This window comes from Pimephales promelas, chromosome 14, assembly GCF_988280905.1.
Source record: "Pimephales promelas chromosome 14, fPimPro1.hap1.1, whole genome shotgun sequence".
NCBI lineage: Eukaryota > Metazoa > Chordata > Actinopteri > Cypriniformes > Leuciscidae > Pimephales > Pimephales promelas.
The window spans coordinates 20,222,290-20,241,136 of record NC_142782.1 but is presented as its reverse complement, the minus strand read 5'-3'; the positions used below and the strand labels follow the sequence as shown (position 1 = coordinate 20,241,136).

Genomic DNA, 18,847 nt, shown 5'->3' with positions numbered 1-18,847 from the left:
GCTACAGCGATGGCAATTCCATGAATCAGTAGGACAAATCCAACTCACTTTATTCCTCAGATACTGTAAGTGTTCTGACATTGAGTACCGCCTTAGGTTAGGGCCTGACCAACATTTTGGCACCCTTGTGCACATTTGGTCACTTTTGCTTGATGATATTTAAACCGAACTGACAGTGCAAAGACTAACAATGTCAGCGCTTGTATGCAAATGCAGCTTGTTCTTATGTAGCAGTGTTGAATAACATTATTTCTACCAAGGGTTTCGCACGCACAGTTTACTGGAGACTAATGGCCCCCCTGCATTGCATTCGTCGTAGATCTTATTTCATGTCGTTTACATTAATGTACACTCTGTGCGGCCAAAGATTTGTTAGGAAATCATGTCAGATTAGTGACACTTTCCATGTTTGGCACCCTGCTGTGGTTCACACCGACATAACACCTATATCCACTTAATGGGTATACATCATGTAATTTTGTTGAAAAACAGCATCAGCTGATGGCCATGACCACACTCGGCAACACAACATGGGGCTCTGAAATGGATATAATTATTGGCTAATCTTACTTTTTAACCACTCTGCAAAGCTTCACGCGCATTAAACCTGCTAATTGGTCTATCTATACTGATTTATTTATACATGTGTAACCAGCACCGACTACAATGTCAAATGGTTGGAAATCCCTTGTGGAAAAATAAGCTTTGAGTGCACACTTCAAAATCTTAACAAGTGTGTGTGTGTGTGTGTGTGTGTGTGTGTGTGTGTATATATATATATATATATATATATATATATATATATATAATTATTTTTGTCTTTACATAATATAATTAGATTAGAAATGTTAGATAATATAATATTGAAAATAAAGGCCACAGAGATAGTGTACAGAAATAAACTTAAGTACACACTTAAGTACATTTTTTTAAAAGTACATTTTAAGTGCACTTTTACCTTCATTATAATCTTTAATCATGCCTTTATGAAGAACAATTTTTTGTGTCGACTAACATACTAAAGAGCGTGTGAAATACTTGATTATAATTTGAACTGTTGTGTTATTCGATATTACATATGTACTATGTTGCTACTTATATTTAAATACATGAAATACAAGTTTTAATAGAAATGACTTGAATGTTTACCATAAGTCCTTGTCAGTACATAGCAGTACTTTAACCATATTTCATGAAATCACGCATACATATGAAGGCTACTTAAATCCTGCTTAAGTGGGTCAATAATGCACCCTTAATTTCTTCTAATATAAGTTCATATACATTTAAACTAATAATATTTAAATTTAACTGCATAAAACATTCATTTCAAAGTTTAAAGGGATACTCCACTTTTTTTGGGAAATCAGCTCATTTTACCACTCTCTCAGAGTTAAACAGTTGAGTTTTACCGTTTTCAAATCCATTCAGCCGATTTTCTGATATTTAGAAGAATATCAGTAACCAGACAGTTTCTGGTCTCATTGACTTCCATAGTAGGAAAAAAAAATATACTATGGAAGTCAATGAGACCAGAAACTGTCTGGTTACTGATGTTCTTCTAAATATAAAAAAAATCGGCAGAATACATTCGAAAACGGTAAAACCCAACTGTTTAACTCTGGGGGAGTTGTAAAATAAGCCTATTTCCACAAAAAAAAAAAAAAAAAAAAAAAAAAAGGTGTATCCCTTTAAAAGCATTACAGTCAGTTTACAGTAGTATTTGTTTAAACTGTATCATTTCTGTAGCAAGTACTCTTTTTAAAAAATATGCAAGAGTACTTTCTTTTCCCCAAGGGATGTCCCTGCGCGCACACACACGCCAACAGCTGGCTTTGTGGGACACGGATAAGAATGAATCAATCACAAGGAATCATAGCTCAAATTTCTCATCGCCTCTGACATGCATTCAAAGTCTAAATGCAAGCCCGCGGCACAGCGCTAAATATAAACATTATAGCCAGCTGTCAACATAGACAGGCCCGTTATAATACAGGTCTTGAAGGTTAGCGCCTTACTTTTGCTGTGGGGAGAGAATGTTTCTGTTTTTGGAGGAATCCATCTATTTTTGAAGGAAGCGAGTGCTAATCCTTCATTTATGATTTATGGGTTAGCATCCCCAGCAAGCACTCATGCAATGTTCAGTGGTCTGAACTAAGCATCTTGGCTCTTCAAGAAATGTGAATCGAGAATAAAAAGATTTGCTCAACCGCTCCAGGGGTCTCCAAAGGTGTAATACCCCTCACATCCAGATGTTACGGACAGCTTATCGCCTCAGGCCTCTCAGCCTAAAAGGTTAGGGCTCAGTGTAAGTGGTGTCAAAACTGCTTTGTCTAGCTAACGCTAGCCTCCGCTCTTCTAACTAAGAAAGGACTTTAAATACTCAACTTGATTCTTCAATGAAACAGTAAGTGTTTTGTGAATCAAAAGACATGTGGTGTCAAACGCAATGTTTGTACAGAAAATTTCCATAATCCTCAGAGATATGTCTAGGCCTGCAGATCTTGGCAGCTATAGCAGTCATCTGTTCTGAAAGTCACGAAGGATGATGTGCTTGAGCTGTAAGAACTAGGTCATGTGTCCATTTGATTTCATTATGAAGGTTTGTGATTATAAATATCCATGTGCCAGAGGTGAGTGGCAACAGCTGTAAGCCTGTGCAGAGAGCTCAGTAAAGCAAGCAAAGGAATTCTTCCAAGAACTGAAAGTATGCTAGATTGTGAGAGTTAACGTTGTGGAATACAGTGTGTACTAAATTAAAGATAGAATATTGTGTGAGCTCCTTTTATTTGAATGTGATTCATTTTTATTCTCATTGTGTGGTTATAAGGGCATACATAAATGCTAAGTTTAACATTCATCTGTCTACTTTAGATATTATAGTTTTTGATATGAAAATGTGTGTTTTTTTTTTATTATTTAATTTTATTTTACCTAAACAACTCCTTCCTAAAATACCAAGACAACTATATATTTTCATGCGCATAGACAGTCAGAAAAAAAACGATCTCTGAAAAATAAGAATATAATTGAGATAGATTATCATGCCAATGCAACTTTTTTTTCAATATTGTTGCGAAATATTGCACTTTTCACAATGAAAATTTTTACAGATTTATGGAGAATATTTGGCTTATTCATATCTTGTGGACTTTATTTTCAAGGGCCAAAGTCACACAGATAGTACGAGGTTCCGCAACGGCCGAATTATAGTTTGGGAATTAGGGAAAGTAAAGGACCAGAAATTATCCACTATAGCTAGCAAAGCGAGGTGTTTAGCACATTAAAGATCCTCATAATAGTATCACCCTTTTGCAGAGGTTCAAATGTCTGTGTTGCTTGTGGGCAGATAAGGAGCAGGTTGATTGAATGTGTTGGCCTCTATTGACCGTAAACAGTATACCGGTACTTGCAAAGCTCAATGTAAAACATTGAGCTTATTCAGTTTTCTTATCCATTACAAAGAAAGAAAAGGGGAAAAAAAAATCTTCTTCTATTTTTTGGTCTCTGTAGCCTTTAAACTTTTATGGCAAACAAGTTCATTGAAAACCGTTTGTCTTTCAGTTGTATATTCCACAACTCATCAACAACAACAACAACAAAAAAAGGATTCCCTGTTACCGACATAATGAATAAATCATCATACGCACTGACCATATAAGATTAAGCGTCTGTAATTCACAAAATGTCTCGGAACAAAAGAGCTGACTTTTTAAAAGCCTTGTCGTTCTCTTAACACACAGACACAATTCCTCTGAGTTGGCCTGCTTTCAAATATAGGCAGCTGAAGCAACTACAATTGTCCTGGGATTCTCTCGAAAATGCCTTGTGCACATGGATGCCTGTGATTTCTGGCTGCGCTTCAAATAGCTCTCCTCCTAATGCCGTCTGCGGACATGGCTGTGCTCAAGCGTCAGATGCTACATATACTGCTTTTAAGGGGCCGGCGGCTGAGAGCAGCTCATTAAAAAACACCCACGGTCATGGTAAAAACACCTCGTCTGCTCCCCAACCGCAATGCTTGGTGGTGGACGAAGGTTATCAGCCCATGTCAAGCCAGAGGAACCCATACGTTAAAGGGACACTTCACCAATTTGCATTAAGCTTGGTGTCTTTAGAAACCCAGGATGGGACTGGATGGAAGTGGTATGTTTGAAGTAGTATATATTGTGAAAAAAGCGCTCTATATATATACATATATATATATATATATATATATATATATATATATATATATATACTTGACTTGAAGAATTTATTTAGGGGATGGTCTGTGTCAGCTGCTATTGTGCGTGTTAGGCGTGTGATTCATGTCTGATTGGCTGCACTGAAAAAATATTTTCATTCATCCAATTAAAAAATTTTAGGGTAATGGTTCACATCTATATTTTATAACTTGAACCAATGAAAAATAAATAACTTAGCCGAACCAATAATTTCTATGTCTATGAAAAGGTTTTTTTTAAACTTGGTACAAAGTAAATTTTTCATGTTGAAGAAAGTCAATTAATTTAAATTCTATTTTTGATCTAAACAATAATCTATAGATTTACTTGAAACAAAACTTCTCATTTAAGAAATATGTATTAGAAATTATTTGTTTTCTCCAATCAATTATATATAGATTTAATTAAACAATTATTTTTAAAAATAAATGTTAATAGAAATTATTAATTTTAAACAAACAAAAACATACGGATTTAATAAAACATGTTTCCCATCAAGGAACATTGCTTAATATTTGATCGATCCAAAATCTAATAGATAAAAAAAGACAAATAACTTGCATTGCAAAAAGATTTATTAACCAATTTAAACACATCAGCAATTTCAGTGCTCAAGTGTCATTTTAACTTCAAGGGCGGCCAAACATTGACCTTACAACAGCCTTAAATTGATAGTTAAATGAAAGTTCGGTCAGTAATACTCTCCCTCATGTTGTTCCAACCCCGTAAGACTTTCGTTAATCTTCGGAACACAAATGAAGATATTTTTGATTAAATCTGAAAGCTGGATCACTCCTCCATAGGCTTCTAAGGGACTAAAACTTGACTATTTTAACAATGTCTTTAAAAACTTTTTGGAGCCGGCAAGTTTTAGTTCCTCAGAAGCCCATGTAGGAGTGATCCAGCTCTCAGATTTAATCAAAAATATCTTTATTTGTGTTCTGAATATGAACAAAGGTCTTACAGAGTTGGAACAACATGAGGCAGAGTAATTACTGACCGAACTTTAGTTTTTGGGTGAACTAACCCTGCAGAGAATTAGGGAAATGCAACAATTTCTCAGTTTCAACACTACCAGAAATGCAGCTGTAGTTAAGTATTTCACTATCTCTACTCCAAATGTTGTCAACAAAAAAACAACACATTGCTGAAAATACATGGAAGCACAGAGTTTTTCCAACTAAACTTGTCGCAATTTTATCTGAACTAGACTGCTTCAAGACATGACAGGTACTTCTACTAAAATACTGGACCTATTACTTAAACTGTAGCCAGTCACTTAAAACATTCTTTACAGATTTAAACTGTGTGCAGAGCCTGAATTAGTCATTTAATATAACTAGAACTAGTTAGAAAGACCTTTAAGCTCTATTGTAGAGCTGGTCATAGAGCCTCTTCACTTTTTTGGTCATGCCTTTTGGGTCCAGGTCCATGATGACTTTCTGGATGTACTCAAAAGTCAGTTTCATTGTCTTAGGATACTCTAGATTGAAAGCATAGAGAAGGCCCAGAAGAATGGAAACCGCATTTGCGACAGAGGGCAAGCCGCTCAGAACCTCTTGACCCTCTAAAATGATGGCAATGTTTGTGGGTACACCTTGTGCATCTCTCATTACAACGATTGCGATGGTTTCTTGTTGAAGGACTTGTTCAGCCTTTTCCTTTTCTGAAAACTGGGAGGAAAAAAAAGAAAAGAGAAAGAATAATTAATCGATACAGGTTGTGTTTCCCCCCAGATTAAAGGTTACCAACAACTAATTATAAAATAGTTTTTCTATTAATTCCTTTTTGAAATATAAATACAAGTCTATGCGACTGTTATACAAGTCAGACTGTTTTCAGACATATATCTGAACAGTCAGCTGGCTAATTTTGAAGTTGACAGCCTTAGCTAGAATTTTCCCATTGCTAAATAAATCTTGATTTACCAGGAAATCCTTGATGAGGTCCTCCACTTCTTCTCCCATGTAAACAATTAAACTTTTTAGAGCAATCTCCCTCTTTACAGCAACGTCAGTATCCTGCATCAAGATAGTAAAAATTATGGAAAAATTAAAATGGTTAAAGGGAAAGTTCACTTTGAAATTAAAGGAGAATTCCGGCGCAAAATGAACCTTTGGTCTAATAAAACATCAGTACCTAGTCAACAATTCTCTGAGATTTGTTTTCATGATAATTGAATGTAAAGAGTTTTATCTCTAAAAACTGTTTAGCGTATAACGCTGGTAATGGGGGCATTTAATAAGTAAAAAGAAATCACTAGTTTATACCACTAACAAGGCTCAAAATAGTCCCACACTAACATAGTAACATAATGAGGGTCCCTACATACAAAACGAAGCATTGAGAAATTTGTAAGTGTACAGACCGTTTAATAAGAAGTTATATTATAAAGACAGTTCACTTCGTGTATACAGGCGGCGCCATCTTTGGAAAACAGTCTCGACAAGTCGAACCACGAACGACGTGCCAACTTCTGAACTGTGTAAACAGCGTTCGTGGTTCGAATTGTCGAGACTGTTTTCTCCTGCCTGTATACACGAAGTGGACTGTCTTTATAATATATCTTCTTATTAAACGGTCTGTACACTTACAAAGTTCTCAATGCTTCAGTTTGCATGTATAGAGCCTCATTATGTTATTGTTTTAGTGTGGGGCTATTTTGAGCCTTGTTCGTGGTATTAACTAGCGATTTCTCTTTACTTATTATATGCCCTCATATACTAGCGTTATACACTAAACAGTTTTTAGAGATAAAACTCTTTACATTCAATTATCATGAAAAAAGTCAGTTTCAGTAGCAAGTTGGTTGCAGTCACAAACGTGGCACTTAAAATGTGAGACGTCTTCTATAGATGAATGCGGAGAAGGGTGGTGTGTACATAGATGCTTCAGTAGAGCATTCCAGGTTTTGCATGAAAATGGGCAGCTTTCATACAGGCAGAGATAAGAGGTGTGCCTTCCATATTGTTGATGATTGAGTCTGTTGTGTTTTAGCAAGTCAGATCTTCTGGTACATGAATAGATGCAATGTTTGCATCTCCACATCCGTTTGTTAACCAAAAACCCTCAACACACCCAAAAAAAAAAAAAAAAAAAAAAAGCGAATATTTGGATTCTGCAAAAGTACCTGCACTTCTAGGGTTTTTTCCCACTACAACAGAAGCTATGATAGAGTTGAGGCCGATGAGATGTTTCCACCTGAGAACTCCAATATCCTGCATAAGAGAGAGAAGGGAATGAGAGAGGCCCAGCCAGAACATCTTGGCAAAAGTCAAAAATATAGAGTACTATAAATTAATTTATTTTATCATTTCAACAGATTTGAATAATCACACAGTAATTCATTTTAACTTTTTTAAAGCATCATAATATTGAAATTACATTATAAAAAGAGCTGTGTGCATCATTTATCAAGTTTTTATTTTTTATTTTAAGTAATTTCATTTTTTTTTTATAAAATAAATGTTTGCAATCATGCCAGTTTTTTGGGGGGGAGAAGACTTTCTCGGATGATCTCGTAATAGGCTATGTTGAATTGTAATATAAGATTTGTTATAACACTGTAATGAAAGAGTGCAATGGATATTCGAGAAAATATTACTGTTTAACTACAGTTGGAATGGAGTAAGGAACGGAAGCAAAACTTATTCTAAACTATAGACGGTTTTCACCGACGTCACGTTCTGGGCGGTAACCCGGGTGTACGGCCATTATGGAGGCACTGGGATGTAAAAAAATCTGTACTTAACAGCCTCCAGTTCTGCAGCTCAAAACGCAGTATAGTCCATGGCGGCGGTGGCTAAACATTTTGGCTAGTACATCCTATGGCTAGTACTATGTTTTTGTTTAAAAACCAACCGACGTCGCCCGATTGGCGCCAATGCAGCATTTTTATTTATTTTTTGCCAATGGAGAAATATTAGAAATAAATTGCGTATTTCGTTAGTCATAAATGCGCTACCGAACCATTAAACCAGCCCCTTAACATGTATGTTAGCTTATTCACTTAAGTTAGTTGATCAGGTTAATTGTTTTAACATTATTATACGGCTGACTCGAATTACTTTCAGTTCAATGCTTAAACGTTCACGTTAATCACCATTGTAAAATCAAAATAAGCCACGGGTTTTCTTTAAACGTACAGGTATGTTGCGTTTTGAAATCGGTCAGGAATTGATTAACGTCGACATATTGTGTAAAGTTAGCTAACGTTAGCCAACACGAACATTTTCAAACTGACGTAAGTTACATAAAATTGGCAAAAAAATTATGTTAAGCTACCATTACTATAAATTCAGCCGCACATTTAACGATAAATGGTTGTTTATTTCACTTACCAGAGTTTTTCTGCGATGCATGCAACTTGATTCTCTCTTGTCTGGTCCAGTAATGGTTGATTGTGATCCACCACGGAGAGACTTGAAGAGCGGTCTGGTGACTGTCACTGGTCGAGCGCTGGCACGTGACGTGTGTAACCTTGAAATTGTACATTCGTCGAAACTATTTTTTCTTATTTAAGATCTTAATGAAAAATATTTATATTTAGAAATGTTTAGAACGAAAAATAAATAAATTGAAGAATAAAACTAATAATAGTAAACTGAAATGAAAGAAAAAATATTAATTGAACGAGGTACTGCTTGAAAACCTTTTTTCAGTGTGGGTGTAGGGAGATTGATAATCTTGAAAGAAATATGTGTGATTTTAGTGAGTTTATTTTCGCAAGTGACGGTTAACATTGTGTAGAAACAGGTTGAGCAATACAGCAGGGTGGGTTGGATGATGCTTTTGTAAAGTAGCTGCAAGAGATGTGGGTCAACAGAGTGAGGGTTCAGTTTGCGTATTACATGTAGTCTGTGTTGTGCACGTTTCTGGATGGCAGTGACATGTTCCTTGAAGTTGATTTTATTATCTATTATGAGTCCCAGGTATTTTGGAAGTCCCGTGGATGTGGGTATGGTTCAGTCCAGGTGGTGATAGGAAGTTACGACAATGAGGATTTTGAAATTCTGCTGCTCGAATCCGATGTTCGTGGCTATTTTTACGAGCCGCAATATAGTGAAGCGCAGCTGAGGCTGATGGAGGTACAGGAGGCGGCTGCCTGTCGCGGACGAGGAGGCCGGACTGGCTCGAGCTGGGCGGATAGCTGGTGCCTGTGCTCTTGCTGTGCGCTACGGACACAGATGGAGTCCGTCTGCTGCAGAGAATTTCAACGATGGCATTTTCTCCTGGATATAAATCTCTGAATCAGATGAGCAAACGAACGTTTGTGTTGTGTTTCGCACCGCATATGTTCTGACCGAACATCCCAGTATCATGCAATAATTTGTATCAAGAAATAATGAGGAGTAATTCACTAATGAGTTTGCCAATGAAACAGGGTTCGTTGTTGTGGGAAGAAGGAGGCGGGAACCTGCAAACATTTAAACAATTTATTAAAATAAACCAATAAGCCTCACTGATGACTTCTGGCCACACACAACAGAAACAAAACACATAAAATCAGGCCTGTTCCTATCTCGATCTGCACTGTCGTCGCTTTTCCTTTTATGCTTCTGCTCCTCTGTGAGAGATGCGAGACCGGTGCGTCTCACAGGTGTCATTCATTAGTACTCACGCCACCGGCCTCGTGCCTTCCTCTCATGTCCCTCGGCCTCGTCCTGCTCGTCACAGCCAACTAACTAGAAATTTTGTGTGAAACGAATTTCAAACTCTGGTGGCAGCTTGCCTTGTAGACGGAATTATTTCTCTGATGTTTGCGCTGTTATGGATTAGTGGGAGTGGCTTGCTGAGCTGTGCAACACGGTGCATTGTGGGAGTTGTTATCTTGCACATAAATAAACCCTAAAGTTTTGTTCTGTCTTTTCTCAGGTCAAGAGGGCACCAAATTCAAAATTTCTTTTACATTTCGACTACATATGACCTACTTTCAATAAAGATTAATGTTGAAATGGGTGAAATGGTCCTTTAAGGGCTTTTTGGCTGTCTGTGCCGAGGAAACCCTTTGTACCCATTATTTTTCAGTTTTGCAGTTCCTTATCTGAGTCTATAGGTGTCACTGTTTAATATATCAGGCTGATCTGGCAACAGCGAGGCAGCAGTGATGAATGTGGCAAACATTCATGGCTCTGCACAGTTCAAGCCATTATCATCCATGGCAGAGGCCTGACGGAGTCTAAATCCTAATTATCTGTCTGTGAAAGGGAGCTGTTCTAGCACTGCGATCACCCCTCCTCTCGCGTGTCAATCATTACCGCCTTTTTTAAGCCCAAATAAGGGTGCTACAGCATGTCAAGTAGCAGTGCTCTTTAAATGCCTCTGCTCTGGAGCCACAATGCTGTGTCATTTCATTATCTGCTTTAATAACGCAAAGGTAGACGGGCTGCGTATAGCTGCCTTTTTCTTTGCTTTTTTTTTTTGAAAGTGCAGTCTCATTTTCAAAGGATCTTTTGATCTCCTCCTTCCAAACTCGAAAAAGCCAATTCGTCCCACGTTAATGAATAACTATATGCTCTTATGCAACATGTCTCAGGCAGATCAGGGAATATTTGCAAACATTTAATGGAGGTGGCGGAAGAGGATATGAGGGGTGTGTGTGGATAAGCAGTCAGTCAGTCAGAAGGGACTCTGAACTGGGGCTATGCAAAACTATACATTTGTATAATCAACTAGTATGTCTGAAGGAAGATGTGTAAAATTAGGGTGATTTAGGATCATGACCACCTTTCTTGGTGTTATCTTGATTTCAAAAACCATGTGGAACAAAATTTTGGGGTATCAAGAATTCAATCAGGGTCTTGCACTGTATATGTACCATATTGGTTATCGGCTGATACTGGGGAGTAATCTCATGTTTTAATTTTCTTTAAGAAAGAATAATGAAACCATTATATACAGTGTTAATAATTAATTTGTTCGTTTGTTCGCTCGCACTAAATACATTTGATTAATGTGCTAAGTTAAAGGAGCCGTATGCAAGATTGTGGCCAAAACTGGTACTGCAATCACTTTCAAATTACTGTAGAGCAGTGTATATAAATTATGTTTACATAACAATGCCAATTGGTTTCAGTTTTAAAGAATGATTTCTGAAGAGTCATGTGACATTGAAGACTGAATAATCGGCTGCTGAAAATTCAACCTTTCCATCACAGGAATAAATGGCTGTTGTTGTAAATTGTAATAATATAACTCGTCATTATTGTACTGTATTTTTGATTACGTAAATGTAGCTTGGTCAGATTTTAAGATTTATTTTTATTTTTTAACAGTAATGTATAAATTTAATATGATCGCTTGTACAAGAAATTGATTAAAAAAAAGTAAATAAACTGATCAACCTCATGGTTCAACTAGTCAGTTAGTGATCTTTACTCGTTTACCATCTCATCCATCCTTAACCCGGAACAAGCCAATAAACAGGCCTATGAGGTCTTTGAAATAAAGACTGAAATTAAAAAAAATAGGGTGTGGAGACAAGTATGCATCATTATTCTCCTGAGCGCATATTGCGGGCAACCTTGCGACCCTCTGAAACATTAAAGGGCAAAAAGAGTTGAGCTATCAGAGGATTCAGTGAAGGAGATCAGTAGGCCAGCACATCTGTGTGATGCTGCTGTTCACTAATGATGTTTTCTCTGTCCGGAGGTCGCTCTCATCTTGTCCGCTCTAATGGCCTACCCATGATTATCAGGGTAAGGAAACTGCAATGAGTCATCTACTATTATGGCAGTATGCACTAAAAGTCAAATGGAACCAACAATCAGACCCTGTTTTATCAGTTACATGCTTTTGAACACATCACCATGCTTTTAACATGAACAAAGCTTTCTCGATATGACATCTCTGTTCTGTGAGGCGTGATTCAGGTGTGTTTAAAGAGAGGGAATGGAGGGTCGTAGGAAATAGAGAGAGGAAAGATAGCAGGGGTATTGATCCTTGTCCTCTGTCAGGAGACGCAGTGTGCATACTTAATCCGATTGCAAGCGAGCAGCCTCGCACATACACGGTGGTGACTATTGCATAGTGATGAAATGCTCATGTTAACATGGCGGGAAGAATCTCCTGAGGAATATGAATCATTTTAACGTAGATTTGGGTCCGACAACCCAGGTATTGGCAGATGTCCAGGGACGGGTTGTTTTCACATACTTTCAATGCATGGGAAAATACATTCATACGTCAAAATGAAAAACACTGGACCTGAGACAGAAGTCTACAAATCTCAGGCTCAGATTCAATGTGCCAAGGCCTGGGGTTACTTGTCTGCTTTTTAAAGTGTCTATAGTCTGACTTTCTATTTATTTACTTCTGCTTTGCATTTGAGCTCATTTCTGTGCTCAAGGACAAATGTAGCAGGGTTGGTTATAGACATAGTCTGGCTACGACTCAAACCGTGAATAAATTAATCATGGTTTGCGGTGGCAGGATGTTCCACTGTCATGGTTAGATGTTTGCCTTTTTTTTTGGAGTACTCATATTTTTTTGTTTGTTTGTGATGCATCCTTTTAGCTCATTATTCAAAGAACACTTTCAGTTTTCACTTCCATCGAACACCATAATTACCTGCTTCAGCATCCAATTAACTCCAACTTTTTGCGTCTTTTCCCATAGTGACATGAAAGGCCTTTTCAAACCTGTGAATCAAACAAGTACTCCGACACAATCCTCCTAATGAGGCTGTAACACATGTAGAAGATCTTAGTAAGTGGACAGAACTGCAAATGTTTTACTAAGGAAAACTCTAAAACACTCCACATGACATGCGGGATCCCACATGACTACATCAAATGATTAAAAATGGCCATGTCTGGACTGATAATTTTCCACATCAACCAGTCCCTCATGGACCCAGGGGACAGTGCTTAGCATAAGTGAACACATCCATACTAAAGTTGACTAAAAAGAAGAATACAAAATCATCTTTTGATCTTAATGCCTTTTAAAAAATATCAAATGTCCTTTGTGAATGAATGATGTATCATGTATAAATAATTTAAAAAAATGTTCTTCCTTAAAATACAGGGGTCAGGCTATGTTAAAGGGATAGTTCGCCCAAAAATGAAAATTCTATCATTTTCTCACCCTCAAGTTGTCCCAAACCTTTATGAGTTTATTTGTTCTGCTGTACACAAAGGAAGATATTTGGAAGAATGTTTTAATCAAACAGATCTCGATTGTATGTATTTTTTCCTACTATGGAAGTCAATGGGGATCAAGATCTGTTTGATTTAAAACATTCTTCCAAATATCTTCCTTTGTGTATAGCAGAACAAATTGAGGGTGAGTAAATGATGAAATAATTTTCATTTTTGGGTGAACTATCCCTTTAAATTCCCATAGAGGCCGCAGGCAGATTTTTATTTTTAAAGGCTAGATATTTCATGGATACAGGACGCTATGCATCCTGATAAAGTTCCATTTGCCTTTGGAATTAAAATAGCCTCACATCATCAAAACCCTTCAGCCTGACGTCATCATACTCAGATTTTAGTCAGAATATGAGTCTGATACTGCTCCATTGGGCTATGATCCCGTAGGAAGGACGGCAAAACATCTTTCTGATCTGCAAATGCCTTGATCCCAGTTCTCTGTTCCTCTTTTTAAAAGGATTGTGCTCTCGATACCTTCTATAACAGACATGATGGCAAAATCTACACATCTCAATTCTCCAACTTTGTTGTAAACTAAATCAACCCACGCACTCTTTGGTGACATGGACGATTACATTACTGTTGATCATCTGTCCGTCATCGTATAAAGCCCACCCTGACAATTTGATTGGTCCTAACAGCTCTGGTTCAAGCATAGTTGCTCCACAACGGATCAAGTCCAGACCGAACTTCCTGACCTCACATGTTGTGGGTGGGTCTAACTAAGTTCGGCTGGCATCCAACCTGCCATACCATAGATTGGCATGGTTTTATTTCAGTTAGCATAATAGCTGGTTTGATTTGCATTGACAGATGATCTTATGGGATGTACCCCATGCCAGTCAGTATGGTGGAGAGTATGTGATGATGAAATAAACAAAGATATTGGTGTCCTTAAAGGTTCAATTATTTTTTTTTAATTAAGGCCTTAAGATCAATTTCCAAAAGATGATTTTATATCTTTTTAGCAGTGTTGTAGTACTCGAGACTCGGACTCATCTCGGACTCGGTCTCGAGACCATATTTTAATGGTCTTGGTCTTGTCATGGACTCGTGTGCATTTGGACTCGGAATTGACTCGTACTCGAACATTTTTTTTTTAGGACTCGGACTTATTCCCGAGTCCACTCGAGTTCAATTCAAAATATTTTTCATGATTATTAATGTATGTTAATAAAATATTTCTTTAAATTGATTGACACACACAGTGATTGGTGATTTTCTAGTGCGCAACTGCGCATGACAAATTGTAATAAAATTACTTTTAACACCACCTACTATGTGGCCTTTTTACCCTAAACTGATCATATTTTTTTAACTCTAAGTAAATTCAGTAAAATAAAAAAAGGATTTCTCTAAGTAAATAAAAGTAAATTAGGTAATAACCCTCACTGGTCTCGGTCTCGACTCGGACTCGACCGTCTCTGGTCTCGGACTCGACTCGGACTCGACTCTCTATGGACTCGGTCTTGACTCGGACTCGACTCTCTCTGGTCTCGATCTCGACTCGGACTCGAGTGAGGTGGTCTCGACTACAACACTGCTTTTTAGTCAACTTTAGCAGGGGTGTGTTCAATTATGCTAAGCACTATAAATACAGATCCATCGATAAGAGATTTAAATTATGTTTTTTTTTATTTTAAATTAAGTCTCGTATGCTGCATTTATTTGACATTTATTAAGTACAGTAAAAGTTGTTATTCTGTGAAATATTTTTTGAATTTTAAAACAACTGATTTCTGTTTTCAGTCTTGTTTGATTAATTGACATTTTAAAAGAGCAGCATTTACTTAATGTGTCATTAAAAAGGGATAATAACACTAATTTCTTATACCATTCTTACTGTGGTTGTCTTGAAGTAGTAGTAATTGTAATGTGATAGGTTAACATTAATTGACAAACAATAATGCCAAATCAAAATAATATCTTAACCCCTGCTGTAATGCTCACGTCAACCAGCTAACTCATGCTGTCTTCTGTTCAGTGAGATGGACAGACACCTGCTATCTGTGGTACAGGGTTAAAAACCCACTATGAATCTATATCTCTGTGTGGTATGAAATGCACAGAATGATTCAATCAAGTCAGTAAGGCAAGATGGGTGGAAGGGGCTTGCTGAGGGTTTAAGACATCCGTATTGTACGATTATTTCATTGATTGAAAGCATAACATAATTATAGTTCTTCAACAGTTATTTCGTTCTGCTTTGACCTTGAAACTCATAGACAGCCCTTTCCTTCTTTCCTTCTATTTTTTATTATAGTTTTGATTGTCATCTTTAAATATTCCGAAATTGTAAAAAAAAAGAAAGATTATTATTATTATTGTAAATTTGAAGCTGGTCAGATATTTTGCATGTTCTTATTCATCCATTTTGTATTTTTTTTATCAGGTGACATATTGTTGTTATCAGGCTCATGTGGAATCTGTGTCCCCAGATCTCTGCATAAATATCTACAGAATTCTGTTGAATTATAATGTCCTGTATCCACACAGCTCTGTGACTGTACTTTTTTATTTATTTATATGTGATGCTTTGATTATGCTTTCAGCAATCAAAGAGCTTAAAACTCTCAGCTCTGTTTAACGCATTTAACCATGTTTAAATCCATTCCACAGAATTTCACAGGCGTTTTGCCAAAACAAAACATAACATAAATGTTTTAGATCAGTTACGACACATATATTTTCATATGAAAGTCCAACCTTCATCTGCCATTTTATTATGAACCTTCGACATGTATTTCTCTCTCACTGTTCATTAACCTTTATTGACTTTCTAAATTCCTGCTTTATCTCCTGACATTTAAATGACACATATAAAGTCAATGCGAAGTGTGTACAGCTGGTAATGGCGTTATCCTTCTATCCTTATGTCAACTCTTGAGGGCCTATTAGATACAGGATCTTTAATGACTGATTTCAACGATAAATCCTCCAACGGTGTTGTTGTGTGAACAGAAGATGGCTTGCTGTGCCATTTGAGGATTTTATGCCTGCGATCAATTAAAAAAATTCAAGACACCCAAAATGAACCTTTCTGACTATTTTTTTTTTTTTTTGGCCATGCCTGCTAATGGCCGGTGACTTAAGAAAATATATCATCCAATGACCAGCCATGACACAAAAACTGACAATTTTAGATAGGTAGCTATATTCATATTCCTCTATTCTAATTTGATACCACATCAGCTAAAACTTCTAGCTTATCTAATATCAATTTATTAGTCTACATTTGTGAAGACAAGTATACAGTCAGTAATAAAATAACAACAAACAATCAAATTAAAAGCAAAGGCACAGTATAATACAATACAATAAATTGCAATCCATTCAAATGAAATAAACAGTGCTCTTCAGGCAGGTCTAATAGTTTTCAGGTACCGGAATTGACTAAAGTAGGCTAATCAAATAAATAACACTGCATAGTTTTTGAGTGAATTTGTCCATTGAAGCGCAGGAAAGTGCAGAGCGTCGTTCATGTTTGTTCACGTTCATGTTGTCACAACATTGCATTGTTATAATTCAAAAAATAATTAGCTCATAATAATCGATTAGCTCAGTAGTCACAATACAACAGTGGCTCTGTATGGTTTTGATTATCTAAAAAGAGTAATTCACTTGAGAATAAGACTTCCATTAGTTCTGCTGTACAGTAGGTTTTAAACACTAAGAAGAACCAGCTTTTTTTGAAGAGTTTTTTTTTTTTTTTTTTTTAACTGCTTCTGGAGTCTCAACCCTTATCAAAACTAATGAGGGTCCCTCAGAGGGACACTCACCATCACTTTAAGAGGATTCATCACTACTGTATAGTAAATCAGTTATTAAAGACTGTGTGTGTGTGTGTGTGTTTTGTTTTCTAAAAGGTTATATGGACAGCAGGATAGTGCCTGTCTTTTCTAAACTCATAAATTCTCTTTAGGAGGAGGAATTGCCTGTGTAGTGTCTGGAGTCTCCAGTGATCTTAACAGGAAGAGCAAAAATACGGAAGCGGACTGCGATGGCATGAATCACTTCGCATGCCTTCTAAATGAAAAAAGCAGAAAAGAAAGGGAGCAGGAGGGATATAATATTGCTTATGCAGATGAAGCAGGGGTGCGCAAGTGAGCACAGAGGCATTGTGAGAAATAAGGAGAGTTTCTCCGGGATTGTTTATATTTAACACAGGCGGTAAGAGAGGACGGGTGGCAAATGAGAACCCAGTGTGGGAAGGTCTGGAATGCAGCCAGATTTTAGCTCCAGTCCCACAGTACCCCGCCACACTGGTACTGTGGTACTCATTTGGGTTCATAGGTTTAGGGCCTCGTCTGAGTGACTGATTTGCTTGTGAAAGCATGTCTTTACCAGGTCACCAGTTCCCTTCCAGCCACTGTGAATGCCTCATTGCTCTCAGAAATGTTAAACCAATAAGGCATAAAATGAGAGGGCTATTTCTGATGGTCACGATATGAAATGGAAAAAAAAAAAAAAAAAAATGAGCATGGAAGAAATACAGAAGCACAGAATTCAAATGCATTTCTATAGCAGAGTGAAAGCAGTGCTCTTGCTGCACTATTGGTCAACATGAAAAGATTAGCTTGTGTACAGGAATCTGCTAAAGGCATTTAATTGAATTAAAATAGTAAGCAATTAAAACTGAGAGAATATTGCAAGATCAAGTTCAAGAGCAAATCGAAGAGATACAGTATGTCATCGGGTGGTTTAGAGGGTTTTGCATACTCATGAGTGTATTATCATTTGAATAAAGTCTGTTACAGGCGATTCGGAAAAGAAAAAATGTGGCAACTAAATGCAGATTTTAGGGAGTTCTAGAAGTGACAGAATGCGAGAAAACAACAGCTGTGAAAAAGAAAGAGATGAAATTATCCTGTAAGTATGAGGGTGGATTTGCATAAATTTGAAAACCATCAGTTTTAGGGGAAAATGCGTGTTTTTTTTTTTTGTTTGTTTTTTATCTCGCAATGTATATTTATAGTGCTTTTGCATTCGTCATCCAGCACACATTGGGTGCTAAAAGCAATGCGCTTCCTAATATTTAAAGGTAAGACAGGAGCTGAACCTCCTCACTCTTCATTTCAAAAGCAAATTAGACTTTTTCATTTCCTCTGTCTGTTTTTTTTTTTGAGAGGTATTTTTGTTCCATGGCTCCACAGAGATCCATTAATGCACAATACAGGTTCTCCATCACTTTCTCCACAATCCTTTCTGACAACTGAATGGCCCTGCGTTCCCTCATTGCTGGCTTCTTTTCTTTATTCTCCCTGTAATCCTCTACTCCTCGTTTCCTTCCAGCTGGATTTGTTTTATTCTTATTACCCCCCACTCTTGTTTTCTCGCCCACCATCTCATTTGGCTGGTTAAGTTTAACATTTAATCTGAATTTATCAAAACATTTGTCTTACGTAAGGTCAGATTTAAGCTCTATTTTCAGTATGCTCTCACGTGGTCCATGGTCCTTTTTTGGCT

General features: G+C 37.0%; 1 protein-coding gene and 1 long non-coding RNA gene across 6 annotated transcripts in view; one reads left to right on the top strand and one right to left on the bottom strand.

The window, feature by feature from the left end:
- Positions 1-18,847, top strand: part of grid2 (glutamate receptor, ionotropic, delta 2) — a 427,585-nt gene that overhangs the window by 115,497 nt on the left and 293,241 nt on the right. The window lies entirely within an intron of this gene.
- Positions 4,784-8,705, bottom strand: LOC148973718 (uncharacterized). The gene is made up of 4 exons (XR_016146506.1): positions 8,567-8,705; positions 7,357-7,444; positions 6,155-6,247; positions 4,784-5,899 (listed from the first exon to the last, which is right to left on the bottom strand). It is a non-coding gene; the product is annotated as an uncharacterized LOC148973718 (long non-coding RNA).